Raw genomic sequence first — 14,646 nt, 5'->3', positions numbered from 1 at the left:
AATAGGCTCCAGTTTCATCCACCTCTTTAGAACTGATTCAAATGTATTCTTTTTAATGGCTGAGTAATACTCCATTGTGTATATGTACCACAGCTTTCTTATCCATTCATCTGCTGATGGACATCTAGGTTGCTTCCATGTCCTGGCTATTATAGACAGTGCTGCGATGAACATTGGGGTACATGTGTCTCTTTCCCTTCTGGTTTCCTCAGTGTGTATGCCCAGCAGTGGGGTTGCTGGATCATAAGGCAGTTCTACTTCCAGTTTTTTAAGGAATCTCCACACTGTTCTCCATAGTGGCTGTACTAGTTTGCATTCCCACCAACAGTGTAAGAGGGTTCCCTTTTCTCCACACCCTCTCCAGCATTTATTGCTTGTAAACTTTTGGATTGCAGCCATTCTGACTGGTGTGAAATGGTACCTCATAGTGGTTTTGATTTGCATTTCTCTGATAATGAGTGATGTTGAGCATCTTTTCATGTGTTTGTTAGCCATCTGTATGTCTTCTTTGGAGAAATATCTATTTAGTTCTTTGGCCCATTTTTTGATTGGGTCATTTATTTTTCTGGAGTTGAGCTGTAGGAGTTGCTTGTATATTTTTGAGATTAGTTGTTTGTCAGTTGCTTCATTTGCTATTATTTTCTCCCATTCTGAAGGCTGTCTTTTCACCTTGCTTATAGTTTCCTTTGTTGTGCAGAAGCTTTTAAGTTTAATTAGGTCCCATTTGTTTATTTTTGCTTTTATTTCGAATATTCTGGGAGGTGGGTCATAGAGAATCCTGCTGTGATGTATGTTGGAGAGTGTTTTGCCTATGTTCTCCTCTAGGAGTTTTATAGTTTCTGGTCTTACGTTTAGATCTTTAATCCATTTTGAGTTTATTTTTGTGTATGGTGTTAGAAAGTGTTCTAGTTTCATTCTTTTACAGGTGGTTGACCAGTTTTCGCAGCACCACTTGTTAAAGAGATTGTCTTTAATCCATTGTATATTCTTGCCTCCTTTGTCAAAGATAAGGTGTCCATATGTGCGTGGATTTATCTCTGGGCTTTCTATTTTGTTCCATTGATCTATATTTCTGTCTTTGTGCCAGTACCATACTGTCTTGATGACTGTGGCTTTGTAGTAGAACCTGAAGTCAGGTAGGTTGATTCCTTTTCTTTTTTTTTTTAAGAGAAAAATTCTTAACCATTTTTAACTGAACCATTGTGTAGTTTAGTGGTGTTAAATTCATTCGCAATGTTGTGTGACCATCACCACCATCCATTTACATAGCTTCATTTTGTGGAACTGAAGCTCTATACCCGTTCAACAATAACCCCTAGTCCCTGAGGAACCACTATTTTACTTTCTGTCTCTATAACTTTGACTACTCTAAGCATCTCATATAAATAGAATCGTGCAATATTTGTCACTTTGTGACCGACTTCTTTCACTTAGCACAGTATCCTCAAGGTTCATCCATGTCATAGCATATGTCAGAATTTCCTCTGGGAGCTGTCTAATATTTACAGTATACATACACTGCATTTTCATCTGTTGATGAATACTCAGGCAGCTCCCACATTTTAACTATTGTGAATAATGCTGTTAAGAACATGAGTGTAGAGAGATCTCATTGAGACCCTGCTTTAAATTCTCCTGGGTATATATCCAGAAACAGAATCGCTGGATTACACGGTATTTCTATTTTTAATTTTTTGAAGAACTGCCATACCATTTTTCTTAGCTGTACATTTTATATTCCCCTCAATAGGGCACGAGGGTTCTGATTCTCTATATCCTCACCAAACACTTATTTTCTGTTTTGTTTTTGGTAGTAGCTATCCTAATTGTTATGCGATGATATCTCATGGTAGCTTTTGATTTGCATTTTTCTGATAATTAGGGATCTGAAGCTTCTTTTCATCTGTTTATTGACCATTTGTATATCTTCTTTAGAGAAATGCCTGTTCAAGTCGTTTGCCTGATTTTTAATTGGCTTGTTTGTTTTTCTGGTGTGTTGTGTTTAGAAAATCTCATTTTATTCTGGGATTAATCCCTTATTAGACATGCAGCTTGCAATATTTTCTTCTATTCTGTGGGTTGCCTTTTCTACTCTAATAGTGTCTTTTGAAGCATACAAATTTTAAAATTTGCATGAAGTTCAGTTTCTCTTTGTTTGTTATTGTTGCATGTTCCTGTGGTATCAATATCCAAGAAGTCATGGCTAAATCCATTGTTGTGAAACTTTTGTCTCATTTGTTCTTTTAACAGTTTTATAGCTTTAGGTCTTACATTTAATTATTAGATTGGTTTTGAGTTCATTTTTGCGTGTGGTATTAGGTAAGAGTCTAGTTTCATGCTTTTGCATGTTGATATCCAGTTTTCCCAGCATTGTTTATTGAAAAGACTGTCCTTTCCCCATTGAATGATGGTGGCACCCTTGTCAAAACTCATTCTTCCTGGGCTCTCTATTCTAATCCACTGTTCTCTATTTCTGTCTTTATGCCAGTAACTCCTTGTTTTGATGACTGTAGCTTTGTAGTAAGTTTTGAAACCAGAAAATCTGAGCCCTCCAGCATTGTTCTTTTCCAAGATTGTTTTGGCTATTCAGGGTCGCTTGAGATTCCATATGAATTTTAGGGTGGGTGTTGCTGTTTCTGCAAAAAAGTCTCTGAAATTTTGATAAGCGTTATACTGAATCTGTAGCTTGCTTAAAGGTAGTATTGACATCTTAATACTGAGTCATCTAATCCATGAGCATGGGATGTGCTTCTTTATTTATGTTTTCATTGATTTTTTCAAAGCAATGTTTCATAGTTTTCATTGCATAAGTCTTTCACCTCCTTGGTTAAGTTCATTCCTAAATATTTTATTATTTTTTTATGCTCTTAGAATGGAATCATCTCTATGATTTCTTTTTCATATTTTGTGTTGTTAGTGTTCAGACATGTGGGTGATTTGTGAATGTTAACTTTGCATGCTGGTACTTTGCTTTGCGAGTTCGATCCCTGGGTCAGGAAGAGCCTCTGGAGAAGGGTAGTGCAACCCATTCTGGTATTCTTGCCTGGGGAATCCCATGAAAAGAGGAAACTACAGGACTCCAGTCGATGGGGTTGCAAAGAGTCGGACACGACTGAAGTGGCTTGGTGTGCACGCACTTTGTTGAGCTAGTTCTAACAGTTTTTGTGTGTGTGTATGTGATCTTTAAGGTTTTCCCCTCATAAGATCATATGATCTGCATACAGAGATAATTTTATTTTTTCCTTTCCAAACTGGATGTCTTCTATTGCTTCACCATGGACTTTTCAAGCCTTTAATAGACTCCAGAGTTCCAAAATAGTTATTGTGGACAGATTCGGCCAGAACAATCGTCATTTAGGTGGGGAGATAAATTTCAGGTGGTTCCTACTCTGCTGTTTTCTAGAATCCTCCTCAGTGTACAGCTGTTATATCTTCAGTTGTGTGAAAGTTGTGGTTATTCTCATAGGTCGACTTATTCAGGCTGTAGTGAATATTTTTGGAAGATGTAGTTGCTTTAATATCATTAGCTATGTCAGCTATGGACTTTTTTCCAGCAATGGATCTGAGATCAAAAAATCTAGTCAATGTGTTTTTGGAAGGAATAGCTGCAATATTCCAGATAGTTCTTGGAACACATAGGTGGACAAGGAATTCCATAGACGTTACATTTTAGTCATTTATCTTGTAAAGGTTAAAAATCTGGTCAAACAAGTTGAAAGTATGGAGAAATGTAACAATGAAATATTAAAATAATACTTAAATAGAAAGACTAGAAGAACTATCAAAAAAGCAGTATAAAATAAATTGATAAATGAATAATACAGGTGTTAACTGCTAGAAGATTTCAAAGGAGGGAGACATCACTTTTATGTAACTAATTGGGAAAGGCTTCATGAAGGTGGCAGAATTTTTAGTTTTTAATTTTCCAAATCTTTGCTCAGATTTTTTTGTTTTTTTTTTGCTTTTTTCCGTTTATATAAATTCTGACAGAAAAATCCATGATGAATCCCAGATTTTATGGAATGATATTCAGAACACTGAGCTATGCATTCAGGTGACCTTTTAGGAGAGTTATAAATGAAACTAGGATTCATTGATTTTTGTGTGTGCACGTGTATGAGAGAAAGACTTGGAAGTTTCAAATATTATGAGATTATAGACACAGTAAAAAGTGAAAAGTGTCAGTTGCTCTGCATGTCTGACTCTTTGCACCCCCATGCCTGCCATACTTCTCTGTTCTTAGGATTCTCCAGGCAAGAATACTGGAGTGGTTTGCCATTTCCTTCTGCAGGGGATCTTTCCCATCCAGGAATTGAACCCAGGTCTCCTGCATTGCAGGTGAGTTCTTTACTATCTAAGCCACCAGGGAAGTCCCAGACACACTGGAAAAAAATCATAATGTTTAGCAGCTTGCAGACACGAATAAATCCAAAAGCTACCCCTTGGGAAGTAGTGGAATAGAATTTTCCTCAACGAATAGCTGAGAAAATTGAAGAATAGAAGCAGAAACCAATTTCTCACGTATGCGCACGAAGGCTGAAAAAAGCAGTCTGAAATTTAGTTCTTGATTTAGTATCTTGAACTTGAAATGGGCTGGACACTCAGTAGGCATGTTGTTCCTATAAAATCCACCTCAGCCTTTGCTTAGTTGCCTTTGGTATGATGTATTTCATTTTTCTGTTGTAATGAGAGTAGCACATTTTGATCCACTTTGCTTAATAAAGTGAGCAGCTATTTCATAGGTTAATTCCCATGCTGTTAACACCTCATAAATTAAAGTATATTTAGAATGAGATCACCTTGCTTGATTAGTTCTCACCTTTTTTCCAAACCATGCTTGAACGCCTTCATCAGACAGGCGTCTGAAAATTCACCTTCTTACCTTTTTAAAGTTTCTGCTACTCTAAACTGGTAGCAGACTGAGGCCACCATGGATTAAAAAAAAAAAAATCAGACATTTAAATAGTTTTTTCAGAAGTTTTCCTTTCACATGGAGCCACATGTGACTTGTTTGTGCATTTTTCTTTTGGCGGGGGGGCGGGGTGGGGGCGGGGTGCTGATTTCCAGAATAAAGTGAAGAAAATTAGAAACCCGGTGGATCTGCCAGATGAATTCAATGGTCCCCAAGATGTCCTGGTGGGAAAAAAAATGACCAGCAATGGAAGATTCATTTTTTTTAAGTCTTTATTGAATTTGTTATAATGTTGATTCTGCTTTATGCTTTGGTGTTTCGGCTATGAGGTATACGGGATCTCAGTTCCCTGACCAGGGATGGAACCCGCACCCTCTGTGCTGAAAGTTGAAGTCTTAACTACTGAACCACCAAGCAAATCCCAGAAGACTCGTTTTGAATGAAAGTCTAAACAGAAGCATCGGTGCTTCTTTTAATGTTGTCAGAAATACCAGAAAGAAATAAGACAGAGAATAGATATAAGTATGAATTTCAAATTTACTTCCTTTCCTTCAGGTTAGACAAACCTCATTTATCCCTGATGGCTCAGTGTCTCCAATGCTGGAGACTCGAGGTCAATCCCTGGGTACTGGAAGATCCCCTGGAGGAGGAAATGGCAACCACTCCAGTATTCTTATCTGGAGAATCCCACGGACAGAGGAGCCTGGTGGGCTACAGTCCATGGGGTCACAAAGAGTTGGACACGACTGAGCAATTCAAACTGGGCATTCATGACGATGCCGTTCGCCATTTCTCTTCTTTCTGTGTCACTTCTGAGAGTCACTTCATTGCTGTGTTACTCCCTCCAACACCAGAGGGCTTCAGGGACATCCTGATAACTTAGCATCCATGAGGTCCTCTGGATGGATATCTTTGTCATGAACATCAAGGATCTACCCTGTAATTGCAGGTTCAGCCATCATCATTCTTCTTATTTTAATTCAAAATTGAATTGTAAGTTCTGTAAGGGACTGTGTTTTACATACTCTTATGTGCATCGTCTTCCTACAGTGTCTTTAGCAGAGGTTGGGCCCATAATAGAAGTATTTGAGTAAATGAATTATTTTAGAAAAACTGTTTATGTTTTTAATTTTGCAAAATAAGTACATATTTGGACAGTTGTAAATGCCTTCAGTTTCTAAAAAGCTTTGATGTGAATTTTTCAGGGTCACGTTTTAACACAGTATTTCACACAGAATAATGCAGAGGAAGACATCCTACAAATATAAGATTTTATGATAATATTAAGGTGAAATTCTGTAACACATTCTTGCTCATTCTGCTGACCTTTTTGTGACAATGCAAAAAGAAGAAAATAGGAGATTATCTCAATTTAAAGCACTTCTGGCTTCCTAATATTCACTTTGACAAACCCAAAGCATGCATTTATGGTAACCATATCATAATTTAGCAAGCTCATAATAGTCAAAGACATTTTTAGTTTCTTCCTGATTTAATAAAAAAAGTCATTTTCATAGAATGTGTTTTAGATTTACTAAGTTACACATTTTGCTGTTCATGCTATTTTTTTTAAGTGGAAACTTATACTTTAACTAAAATCAATGACTTTACCAGATAGGAGCACACTACATTTTTAGACCTCTTCTGCATCTTTGTATGTGCAGCTCAATGCATTAAAAACAGTTCACTCAATTGTTAAGCATTCCTTTCCCTCTGTGGAAAGTGGCATCTTGTTATTCACATTCTGTAAAGAGGGAGTGAAGTTGCATTTGGGTCAAGGGTGCCAAAGACCCAAGATATGTTGAATAGTAATCTTGAGGGTGCTGGGTTTTGAGGTGCATCGGGAAAGCTTGCTTACTCCATGGGGCCTATAATTCCTTCCTTAGGCCTTATACCTGCATTAAAGGAGAGAATTCTCACCATGAAATAAATTGACAGTGTTAGTTGCTCAGTAATGTCCTACTCTTTGTGACCCCATGGACTCTAGCCCACCGTGCTCCTCTGTCCATGGAATGCTCCAGGCAAGAATACTGGAGAGGGTTATCATTCCTTTCTCCAGGGGAACCTCTCAACCCAGGGATTGAACCTGGTCTTCTGCATTGCAGGCAGATTCTTCACCATCTTAGTCACCAGGGAATTTGCAAATACTACTAGAGCGAGTAGCCAATTAGGCCACAACAATTTACTGCAAATTCTTTGAAACAGTTGAGAGTCTGAAACATTAAGCAGCCAAGAGGGGAAATGTCACCTTATACTAGATCCAGGTCCCTTCCTCGAGGCTTGAGTGCCCTTGCCGTACTGTACGGTTTCCATTTTCTAGTAATGTGTTCAATTTATCCACACTGGGAAGATTAGTGTAGTTCATTGGCCCTTCAACGTCTAATTGTAGAAAGATGAGAAGATCCTGTGGTCAAATTAATTTGAAAAATGATGGAGTAAATAAAACCAAATTGAGTTGTTTCCCACTGATTGTTGGGAAACTGTGAGATCATCAGAAATGTGTGACATTGGGAAAATCAAATTGTATTTACTGCAAGTTTAGTTATCAGAAATTGGGTGAGTTACTGTGATATGCCTAGATTTGTACGTGTAAGAGTATCCCATGCAGTTCCCCTTGCAGTGAAATCACTTGATATAAAGGACAAGCACTGTTTTTTTACTTGCTAAGTCATAGAAGACTTTCTTGTGACCCCACGGGCTATAGCCCTCCAGGCTTTTCTGTCCAAAAGATTTTCCAGGCAAGAATACTGGAGTGGTTTGTCATTTCATTCCCCAGGGGATCTCCTCAACCCAGGGATCAAACCCAGGTCTCTCGCTTTGGCAGGTGGATTCTTTACTACTGAGTCACCAGAAAAGCCCAAGGGACCGAGCACAGGACCATGCATAAAGGACTGGAACATGGTGGGTGCTTCTGAAATATTGGTTTTCTCCTCCTTTACTTTTTCTCCTTTTGCTTTCTGGAAAATCAAGAACTTCAGATCAGTACTAAATAGAAATTAGCATATTGTAATTTTGACTTTTTATCAATTGGCCTGTAGACCTTTCCAAAGAATTTTTGTTAGATTTTTTGTTAGGAAATATATTAATCCTTTTCTATTACACATTTGATTAATATAATACTTCTGTTCATTCCTAAAGGTTTTTATATATGAATTTATGTGAAGATTAATATTTAAAGGATATGGTAATACTTCTATATAAAAGTGCATGGCAGATTTGAAGTGTTTTAAGATAATTATTGTTGGTCTTTTGCTAGTTACTTAGATCATATGCAAATTTGAAATAGACTATTAAATAGATGATATTAAAATTTATTGAGTGTATGTTATAGGCTGGGTATAATTTTTCCATTTAAAATCATTTTTTTTAGTTTCAGATTGCAACAAGTGTTAAAATTTTTGTAGGTTTTGTCTGGTCATCTGAAATGAAAACTGAGTTCCCAAGGCATCTTTTTGTTTACTTGCTAAGTTGTGTCCAACTCTTTTGCAACCCATGGACTGTAGCCCTCCAGGCCTCTCTGTCCATAGGATTTCTCAGCAAGAATACTGGAGTGGATTGCTATTTCCTTCTTCAGAGGATCTTCCTGACCCAGGGATCAAGCCCATACCTCCTGCATGGTAAGCGGATTCTTTACCACTGAGCCGTCTGGGAAGCCCATCCCAAGGCATACTTATGTGCATTTCTTAGAATTTGTTTTTAAAATAAAATTGAGGTTAATGATTTATAAGAAGTGACATTCAAGAGCATTTGATGAAAACTAAGAAATTCTTCAAAAAAGTAGCAGCTTTTCAGTTATTGAAAAGACTATGACAGAAACTGAAATTCTATGTATATGCGTTTTTGAAGCAGCCATCTTTTATTTTAGTGTAATTTTTTAGGATATCTCTGGGTCAATATGGCATTTACTGGTGGTTCAATCCAAATGAACATCCAGGTAAATAGATTTGGAAGGATGATGACAGCCTACAGGTGCTATAGCCTTACTAAATGCCATACTCCTTCATGTTTAATTCACTTATTGAGATGTCATTTCCAAGTTGATTTTTCAATTGTTCCAGCCATTGTAATGGAAGAAAAGAGCCCTTTATAGCTCTTAAGGACAGTATTGCAAGAAGATTGGCTCAGATTTAGGATAACTAGACATCTATGCTCTTCTGATAAAGAGCAGTTTTCAGAAACATTTCTCAGTTCATTGTGCAAAGTTGTTGACATTTTGCCATTGTAATCCTTTTAATGTTGTAGCCCTTTGAAATTTGTGTAAAGGCTTTGCCTCACATCAAAGTAGATGAGAATATAGGGAGCGACCAAAAATAACATCTCTGAGAGCACGCCTGGTATTGTAGGGATTTATGATGCTATCACAACATCTATGGATCAGTGAACATGAATTTGTTAAAAACAAAACAAAAAAGCATAGTTACCCAGAGAGTTTCAGAGAGACTGTTTAAAGCCTGATAAACAAAATCCACCAGTGGGACACACTGCTGCTACTGCTAAGTCGCTTCAATCGTGTCCGACTCTGTGCGACCCCGGAGACGGCAGCACACCAGGCCCCCCCTCCCTGGGATTCTGCAGGCAAGAACACTGGAGTGGGTTGCCATTGCCTTCTCCAATGCAGGAAAGTGAAAAGTGAAAGTGAAGTGAACTAAATACTATATCTTCTTTATCCATTCCTCCGTTGAGGGTCATTTAGGTTGCTTCCATGTCTTGGCTATTGTAAATGGTGCTGCTATAGGGTTGGGAAGATCCCTGGAGAAGGGAACGGCTATCCAGTCCAGTATTCTGGCCTGGAGAACTCCATGGACTGTATAGTACACGGAGTCACGAAGAGTCAGACACGACTGTGTGACTTTCACTTGGAAGGAGGTGAGCTTAGAGTCTTCCTACTCTGTCATCTTAGCCAAGCTCCCTCATGTATTATTATTATTAATGAACATTGGGGTGCATGTATCTTTTTGAATTAGAGTTTTCTACAGATACATGCAAAGGAGTGGGAATGCTGGATCATATGGTAACTCTATTTTTAGTTTTCTAAGGAAGCTCCATACTGTTCTTCTTAGTGGCCACACCAATTTACACTCCCCCCGCAGCATAGGAGGATTCCCTTTCCTCCACACCCTCTCTAGTATTTGTTCTGTAGACTTTTTAACGATGGCCATTCTGACTGGTTTGAGGGGATACCTCACGGAGGCGTTTTTAATTCAGTTAGCTGCTGTCTTCTCCCTAGCAGTCTGTCTTATGTGACTTACACAGCGGTTCAGGCCAGTGCCTTCATTCTACACTATTTGCGTATCTTAGTTCATAAGTGAAAGTGAAGTCCCTTAGTCATATCCAACTCTTTGCGACCTCATGGACTGTAGCCCACCAGGCTCCTCTGTCCATGGGATTTTCCAGGCAAGAATACTGGAGTGGGTTGCCATTGCCTTCTCCAGGGGATCTTCCTGACCCAGGGATCGAATCCAGGTCTCCTGCACTGCAGGCAGACGTCTTACCTTCTGAGCCACCAGGAAGCCCAGCTTAGTTCATAAGAAATCTCAAATGCCCAGTACAACCCTGTGCAACTCATTAAGAATCGAGTAGAGGACATCGAATGACTGTTCTTATGCGTCCTGTTCCCAGGCCACCATCTTCTTTTCCTCTCAGAACGTAACTGCCTGTCCCGCCCTTCAGAAACTAGGCTGATGATGAGCTTTGTGGTTTCTCTGTCATCCTCTGCTGCTTAATAGAAATCCTTCTGCTGCAAGTTGAGCCCTTTTCACTCTTCAGCAGTGTTTTCCTTTCTTGGTCTACACTATGGCTTTTCCGTCTCAGGCTTAGGGACATTTGGGGCCTGATGAATCTGTGGTGGAGGCTGTGTCTCGTGCGCTGTCGGATGCCTAGTCACTGAAAGTCGGTGTCACCCTCCTCCTGTGTGACTAAAGTGTCTGCAGATATCACCAGTTGTCCCCTGGGGGATCAGAGCTCCGCTGCTGAGAATCACTGGGCTCCACATGCTCTCCAGAACTCCGTGGACATCTAGGTGCCTGATGTGGCCGAGCCGGTGCCTTGTTCAGCATCTGTATCCTTCCTACTGGTCACGCCAGCTCCCTGGGTACCGCCCTGCCCCAAATCAGAAAAACATTCAAGGCGCCAGCCGTGAGGTCATCTTTTGCCCTTTGTAGCTGTTGAAACTGTGGAGAGTTTTCTCTGGGGCTCACTGACTTTCACTTGTAGCATCCTTGAAATTCAGATGTGGTGATGTGTTGGGCAACGATCAAAACTCATGTCCACACTTCTATGGGTTTCTCTCTAACATGGACAGGACATGAGCTGAAAAAAGACCAGTGAGAATCTTGATTTCAATTTAATTTCTTGGAAAATAAATCATTTTTATACGTCTATTCATGTTATATACTTTGTAAACAGTTTTACTTTTTTTCATGCACCGGGTGGGATCTTAGTTCCCTGACCAAAAATCAAACCTGTGCCCTCTGTAGTGGAAGCTTGGAGTCTTAGCCACTGGAACACCAGGGAGGTCGCACGCTGTATCTTCTTAAGCCTGCTGTTCTTCTGAATGTATAACTTTGCTTCTGAAGGGAATTTAATAGAAACAAAAGAACGAGGCTCAGAATCTGGCAAGTGTTTCCTTCCTCTCCTTGCGTTCCACTCATTGCACACCCCGGATGCCTTTCACTGAATACCTTCAGCATCTGTGGGCTTGTTTCCTTCTTGCCCTTCTGCTTACACGCTGAATTCCCTTACAGATCTCTGTTTGTCCTGTTCTCCTAGCCTGGTTACAGCTGAGAATCTATTTTCCACCTGCATTTGACTGTCTTTGCTTTTGCCACTTAATAATATTTGTTGTGCGAGGATTGTGTTTCAAGAGTCGTTCCCCCTCAGGAGACAGGCTTCCTGCCGTCTGCTGTGTTTGAATGACCGTGCCTTTAACTCTTCTGCCGTCCCTTTGGTCTCTCTGACAAATTCAGAGCAGCGGTTTGGAATATTTAGCACCGGGTTTCTCTCACTGAAGTTAAAAGGGAAGTGCCTCTGTGAACCTTCCTTCTGAGGTTCACGGCGCAGCCTTGTTTTCCAAACAACATCTCTCCTGGGTGGCAGCGGCCGTGGGTGGTGCTCCACTTTCTCTGAGGTAAAAATGTCTTTGAGAGGCGTCTTAATTTTTCTGGGCTGATTTTCCTTTGATACCATTTCTCCAGTGGGTCTGAAAATGTTAGCACAGTTCTTCACGCACACACACACACACACACACACACGCTGACACAGGCCTCCTATATTTCCAAATGCAAAACCAGGCGACCTCAGCTGAGCGTCTGAAGCCAGGGCCCTGTGTCCTGGCCTCTGTGGGATGGTAGGAAGGGGCCTAGTCCAGGTGGCTCTCGCCTCCTTGCCCACACTGTCGTTGTTCCCACTTCCCTTGCTCCTCTCAAGCCCCTATGGGTCCCCTACCCTAATCTCCTTTTCCCTCTAGAACGCCCCATTGCGGGGAGAGATAGTTAGGGAGTGTGGGATGGACAGATACACTCTGCTGCATTTAAAACGGAGAACCAACAAGGACCTGCTGTAGAGCACAGGGAACTCTGCTCAACGTTATGCGGCAGCCTGGATGGGAGGGGAGTTTGGGGGAGAATGCTGCTAAGTCGCTTCAGTCGTATCCGACTCTGTGCGACCCCATAGACGGCAGCCCACCAGGCTCCCCTGTCCCTGGGATTCTCCAGGCGAGAACACTGGAGTGGGTTGCCATTTCCTTCTCCACTGGGGGAGAATGGATGCATGTATATTTAGGGCCGTGTCCCTGTGCTGTCCATCTGAAACTATGACAATATTGGCTATGATCCAATACAAAGGGAAAAGTTTAAGAAAAAAAATAAAGAAAATGCTCCATTGCTGTGTACGAACTGGAGTTAACTCCACACTGATGTCTGTCTCTTCCTTAAAGCAGCACTATATTATAGCTTAAAATCTATCCTTACCACTTTAACTAACAGCCAGCATTGTTTATCACTGATGATGGCTATTTAGACCCTAATATCCTTGGGTCAGTCTGAGGCCTCCGTATTTGGTAACAACAGGTGGGCGATGAAAACAAAGTTAACAGAGCTTCTGAAAATAGCAGATCGAAATACAAGGATCAGATAGGCCCCACCTAGCGTGGCAGATGGGTTATCCTTCAGTTTTCTAGCTCCTTGCTGGCCGAACTCTCTGAAGTTTTACAGGTGATGTCATGGACTGATTCCTTCTTCACCTGCCACCTTCAAACCCTGTCACAGGAGTTCTAATTTTCCAGCAAGCAAAAGATGGCTCTGGTTTCCATTCTCCAATTAAGTTCTATGCAGGTGACCTAGAAATGATGGAAATGTCCTTGTGAGATGCTTTATGCAATCTAGTTTAAGAGAACATTCTAATTCTGCAGATATCATTCCCAAGAGCTGCAGCTTTTGGTTGAAAGGACTCTGCTGTTTTTCTCCTGCAGCTCTGTTGAGGTATGGTTGACAAATAAAAATTATACATACTTAAGGTGTGCGGCCTGGTGTTTCGATCTATGTACATATTGTGAGATGATTACCACCACCAAGCTAATAACATATCCATCACTTCACATAGCTACCACGGCGTGTAGGTGTGTGTGACGACAGTATCAGAGATCTACTATCTTAGAGAACTTCAAACACACAGCACAGTATTGTTAATTACAGTCGCTGTGCTGTTCATGTTGATTCCGGAGCTTGTTTGTCTCATAACTCAGTGTGGGTTCCCGCCGACTGACATCCCTTTTCCCCACCCCTCAGTCCCTGGAAACAACCATTCGACTCTGTTACTGTGTTGTTTTTGTTGTTGTTCAGTGCGTTTGACTTTTTCAGATTTCCCCCTGTAAGTGAAGGGGGATTGTTTTTGTGTCTCGCTTATTTCAGATGCGTAATGTTCTCCAGGTTTATCCATGATGTTGCAAGAGGCAGGATTCAAGTCTGAAAGAGTTCTATCATCTTTCAAGTTTGAGTGTCTTAAGGGATCAAAAGCTAAAATTCTGAGACACTTAGCTCCTCAAACTTTACTCCACTGCTTAATTTTTTACCCACCAACCGCTAACTGATTTAGTGATATCTTCAAAATTCACTATATTCTTCACTCTTCTGTGCCATTGGTTCTCAAAACTGAAAGTGCAGAATCACCAAGAGGGATCGTTAAAAACACCATTTCTAAAAGATATATGCACCCCAATATTCACTGTGGCATTATTCACAATAACCAGGACATTGAAGCAACCCAAATGTCCATTAACAGATGAATGGAAAAAGATGTGGTACATGTATACAATGGAATATTACTCAGCCATGCAAAAGAACGAAATACTTGGACCTAGAGATTACTGTACTAAGTGAAGTACGTCAGACAGAGAAAGACAAACATCATATGCTATCACTCAGTGTGGGCTCTAAAAAATAACACAAATGAACTTATTTGCAAAACAGAAATAGACTCACAGGCACAAAAAGCAAACATAAGGTTACCAAAGGGGATAGCAGGGGGTGGGAGTGGAGAAATAAATTAGGAGCTTGGGATTAACAGATACACAGTATTACATATAAAACAGATAACCAACAAAGTCCTACTGTATAGCACAGGGAACTCTACTCAATATCCTATAATAGCCTATAATGGAAAAGAATCTGGAAAAGAATATAAATATATGTGTATAACTGAATCACTGTTATGTACACCTGAAACTAATATAACATTGA

At 40.2% G+C, this 14,646-nt stretch overlaps 1 long non-coding RNA gene across 1 annotated transcript; it reads left to right on the top strand.

The window, feature by feature from the left end:
• Positions 1 to 4,242: 4,242 nt before the first annotated feature.
• LOC138990272 (uncharacterized) lies at positions 4,243 to 8,524 on the top strand. Its single transcript, XR_011466394.1, has 3 exons — positions 4,243 to 4,338; positions 7,737 to 7,813; positions 8,317 to 8,524. It is a non-coding gene; the product is annotated as an uncharacterized lncRNA (long non-coding RNA).
• Positions 8,525 to 14,646: the final 6,122 nt, after the last annotated feature.

This window comes from Bos mutus, chromosome 12 (genome assembly GCF_027580195.1).
Source record: "Bos mutus isolate GX-2022 chromosome 12, NWIPB_WYAK_1.1, whole genome shotgun sequence".
In the NCBI taxonomy this organism is placed as follows: Eukaryota; Metazoa; Chordata; class Mammalia; order Artiodactyla; family Bovidae; genus Bos; species Bos mutus.
This window is presented reverse-complemented; position numbering and strand designations above follow the sequence as displayed.